General features: G+C 35.8%; 2 long non-coding RNA genes across 2 annotated transcripts in view; both read right to left on the bottom strand.

Moving 5' to 3' along the window:
* Positions 1-4,890, bottom strand: part of LOC111089190 — a 51,847-nt gene that overhangs the window by 21,623 nt on the left and 25,334 nt on the right. The gene's annotated exons all lie outside the window — the stretch shown is intronic.
* LOC106472666 overlaps positions 1,139-4,890 on the bottom strand; it is a 5,730-nt gene continuing 1,978 nt past the window's right edge. The window contains exons 2-3 of the long non-coding RNA XR_001291629.2: positions 2,415-2,418; positions 1,139-1,149 (exon numbers count right to left, since the gene is read on the bottom strand). This is a non-coding gene — a long non-coding RNA (uncharacterized LOC106472666). The remainder of the gene's footprint in view (positions 1,150-2,414; positions 2,419-4,890) is intronic.

The raw sequence follows: 4,890 nt of genomic DNA, 5'->3' as shown, positions 1-4,890 counted from the left end.
TTTATCTTACCTACTTTAATACAATAAACCTTGAAAATGAAGTCTCGATGGATTTGTTACAATTAGAGTAGATAATGAAAAAAAATGTGCGAAGTTTATCCTACCTACTTTAATACAATAAAACTTGAAAACGAAAAACTATTTAAATGTGGTAGGTGTATATTTTTGAATACTGCTCGATCAGTTCAAACAGATTTTTTGCATTTCTTCTGCTAATGTAAGCTTACTCAAAATATAACATGATAATCTTGTAATTGTGAATAAGACTAATATATATTGGAAATTTGATTGCAATACAAGAAGTCTTTTGGAAATAAGACTAAAAAGTAACATAGTGATATTTAGTATTTTCAAACTTATGCGACACATGGGCTAAAGAGTAAGGATCAGAGACCTCAAAGATTAGGCATATCCAACCCCGATTTAGAACTGCTGATCAGAGGAAGGCTGCAAATCGGCAGAATCCGCCGTCTACGTGGTTGGTTTTAAACGAATAACACGATTGGCTGTCACAGTTTCAGCCTCTACACAGTTGAAGTGCGGAAAGCGTTCGGTGTTATATGGGGGCTCAAACCTCGAACTCAAACGAGTTATCATGTTTCTTATCGAAACTACATGACTTGCGTGTTTCTCCTTCTGTCCGCTTACACCTAATGTGTTAAGGACAAATGAGAAATAAGGGATCTGATGTGATTTGTTTGTTTGTTTGTTGTAAAGCACAAAGCTGCACAATGGACCATCTGTGCCGTGCCCACTGCAAATATCGAACATCGATTTTTAGGGTCATAAGTTCCCAAGCTAATCGCTAAACCACACACACACACACACACACAAAATGTGTATGAGCCCGGTTATAACATGTCGGGATAATTGTGATGTAACAGTACGCGCGCGCGCGCGTGTGTGTGTGTGGCACAGAAAGTGCATGTTCATAGTTAAGACAAGATTTCTGTTGAGAAAGATTAAAATTTACACAGATAGTGCATTCGAAACGGACTCCAGAGGAAGTTGTGATCGTGAATTTAAGTGTTTATAAGTTTTAATAAGACAGTACAACAGCAAACCTGAATGAGTTTTCAAAGAAAGTTGGGCTGTGTATGAAATTGCCCATATTTTTACTAATGATGTTGTATATTGCGGTAATTTTATCTACAAAACTGCAGGATATGTATATATATACTAGATACAGGGTCCCCGAAAGTGTTCTGTTTCAAGAGCAAATAATATTTCAAGAGTATTGCTTGTTTGTTTGTTTCCGAATTTCGCGCAAAGTTACACGTGGGCTATCTGAGCTAGCCGTCCCTAATTTAGCAGTGTAAGAATAGAGAGACGGTCGGTGGGTGGTGATGACTAGCTCCAACTCTTGGGCTACTCTTTTACCAACGAATAGTGGGATTGACCGTCACATTATAACGCCCTCACGGCTGAAAGGTGCGATCATGTTTGGTGTGACGGGGATAAAATTTACTGAAAGAACATTTTTATTTAGAATGTTTTTATGTTATTTACTTCTTTATACCACCCACCGCCAACTGTGGGATTGACCGTCACATTATAACGCCCTCACGGCTGAAAGGGGCGATCATGTTTGGTGTGACGGGGATAAAATTTACTGAAAGAACATTTTTATTTAGAATGTTTTTATGTTATTTAAGGTGTGTGGTATAAAGAAGCCAACTCTTGGGCTACTCTTTTACCAACGAATAGTAAGACTGACCGTCACATTATAACTCCCCCACGGCTGAAATGGTGAGCATGTTTGGTGGAACGGGGATTCGAACCCGCGACCTGCAGATTGCGAGTCAAGCGCCCTAACCACCTGGCCATGCCGGGCATTTCAAGAGTAAATAATACCAAAATTAAGGTAAAAAAATTCTTATTTCTTGCTTTTGAAGTTCATATGTCATGCTCTGTTTTAGCCTACAGAGTGCATAATTCTTCTCGACATTAATAGCATGCGCATGTTTTACTGACATCACGACAGTACAAAGTGTAATGTTAATCGTCCCTTATGTGACGTCATTTTAGTGTCTACTGACTGACAGACAACATACTACTGTATAGTGGTGCGAGTGGTTAAAATAGGTAATCCCTCCACGCGGATTTTAGTCCCCTTTAAGGGACATTAATGCTAAATATTAAATGTAGATTATGCATATTTATTCCAATCAGTAATTCTTATTAATAAATGTAGTCGTTTCGTTAATTAAGTATCTAGATATCAAATTTAAATAATTTGCCGTAGAGTTTTATACTAGATTAAACAAATAACGTATTTCCCCAACCTGAGAAATTCGAATTTTTTTAAAAAAATCTATTAAATTCTACACATCTGTCGGACCACAAGTTATCTATTAGGAAACGCTGAGGTCTTTAGATGCACATCTAAAGTTTCACATGAAGTTCAATTTAACGTAGCTAAGATACACATCTTCAAAACACATGACTTTTTTTTTCCATAAAATTGTACTTACACCTGCCGACACAATTATCTCTTTTTGATAAATTGATTTTTCTGTTGGTAGATAATACCGTCACCCAGACTAGAACGTTTGATTTCCAAGTAGAGATGGACGAGGTCCCCAGGGGAGGGGGGGATGAACGAATCGCTTATAAACTATCTTAAGGAATCGGGATTGAATAAAAACCCAGCACAGCAAGTAATTCCTATATTTCTATCTCGAAACGTTTCTTTAGAGTGGCGAGCTTTACTTTTTTTGAAGCATGATAAGTGAATTTTTTACAATATTTTCTATTTTTCAGTGCTAAGTGAATTTTTAGTTGTTTTTTTTCTTTTTCGTGAGGGTTTTTAAGTTTAATTTATAATATTTTCTATTTTTCAGTGCTAAGTGAATTTTTAGTTGTTTTTTTTTCGTGAGGGTTTTTAAGTTTAATTTATAATCTTTTCTATTTTTCAGTGCTAAGTGAATTTTTAGTTGTTTTTTTTTCTTTTTCGTGAAGGTTTTTAAGTTTGCTAAGTGAATTTTTAGTTGTTTTTTTTTCTTTTTCGTGAGGGTTTTTAAGTTTAATTTCAAGACATTTCGAGTGATAATTTGCAGCCTAACATATTTTTCGGAAAAGGCTTTTGAAGTTAAGATTACGCTATTGGGATGGTTATTTTTCTATTATTATTTACAACATTAATTATACAGTTGAGTAAGTACAAAGTGTTATTGTTTATTTGCCTGGGTGATATAAGCTTAGCTTCAGATGTAACATGGCAACACGGAAAAGAAAGCTTTTGGATAAGTTTCCAAAACGAAATTCATATGTTACTTTTTTAATCACCACCACCTAAAAGTCATGGCCTCCAGTGGTTCAGCGGTAAGTTTGAAGGCTCTTAACGCAAAAAATTGGGTTTCGATACCCGTGGTTGGCACAGCACAGATAACCCATTGCGAAGTTTGTGCTTAACGACGAACAAATAAACTAAAAATCACTGAGGCTAATTAAATGTTTGTTATATTTCCCAATTAGTCAGTGGGCTTATAACTCTAAAAATCGGGTTTTGATATCCGCGGTGGACAGAGCCAGATAGCCCAATCTGTAACTTTGCGCTAAAACAACCAAACTCTAATAACATACGAGTCTGTTTGTTTGTTCATCAGGATCATCTAGAAAGAGATTTGAAACAAGCAGTACTTCAGTCGTGGTGAACAAAGTGTGGCATCTTGTAACAGATGAGAATACACGAACACAAATGTCAAAAGCCAAATCTACCCACGTGCCCTAGGTAACAGTATGCAATATAATAAAAAAACGATCTCCTTCTATAAATGAGATATGGGTTTACCAAGATAAAGCTTCCATTCATACCTCCCTTTCAATCGTCAAATACCTCAACGGCAGGACGATCGGACTGTTAATACGAGTGATTGAAAATCGTCGTTTTCTGACAGTAGATGGATTATGGATAGCTTGCAGGAAGGAGTGGTGTGATTTGACGGATTCTTTTTGCAATTGAAACTACGCTGCAGAGCTATTGTCAAGACAAACGGTTGTCAAATAGAGCTGGACTGGACGTGGCGACGTTGACTGTAAAGACGAGGAGGGACATCAAAATCGTTTTAATATAACGTAATAAACCCTCTGAGAGTGTAATAGATGGCAAACTGCAGTCCACATGAGTAAATTTTTATCTATCGTTATTTAGATTTATGCCATGAAACATGGACTAAGCCTAATATCGTGATCGGCCTTACAGTGGATATGATGTTTTTAAGCAATTAAAATAACGTACTCACCAGTGGAATTCTCATATATTGATACGTAGATTAAAAGTTTATTCATCATAAGCCTGTTCTCTGAATGTTGTATTATTAAACTGTTATTCTAGCTCTTGGAATCTCAATGGATATAATTTAGAATTAAAGACGTTATTTATAATATTTAAATTTCGAATGATATTCAACTATAAATTGAAGCATTTCTTTATCATTATAAAGACCTATATATTGTAAGCATTTTAAGGATTTTCTAAATTTCTTGGACTTGCTTGCTTGTTTCTTTCTTCCCTAATTTTGAACTGATAAACCAGAGAGAAGGCAACAAGTCAACTACTTTTTCACCAACGAATAGTGGGATTGACCGTCACATTATAACGGATGAAAGGGCGAACACGTTCGGTGACGAGGATTCGAACCTGCGACCGGCAGGTTACGACTCGAGTGTCCTAAGCACCGAACTATGCTAAGTCTCGAAGTTCGTAGGCCATGCAGTTCATTTTAAATCAAAATGATAAAGGTATAGCGTGTGTAATTTAGGAGTTATTAATGATAAGGAATTAAAAGTAATTTTAGAAAAATGTACTAAATTTAGAATTTTAAGAAAGACAGAAAATGAAATATTTAGTTAGAAAGACTTTGTTTGTTTGTAATTAAGCACAAAGCT

This window comes from Limulus polyphemus, unplaced genomic scaffold, assembly GCF_000517525.1.
Source record: "Limulus polyphemus unplaced genomic scaffold, Limulus_polyphemus-2.1.2 Scaffold5505, whole genome shotgun sequence".
In the NCBI taxonomy this organism is placed as follows: domain Eukaryota; kingdom Metazoa; phylum Arthropoda; class Merostomata; order Xiphosura; family Limulidae; genus Limulus; species Limulus polyphemus.
This window is presented reverse-complemented; position numbering and strand designations above follow the sequence as displayed.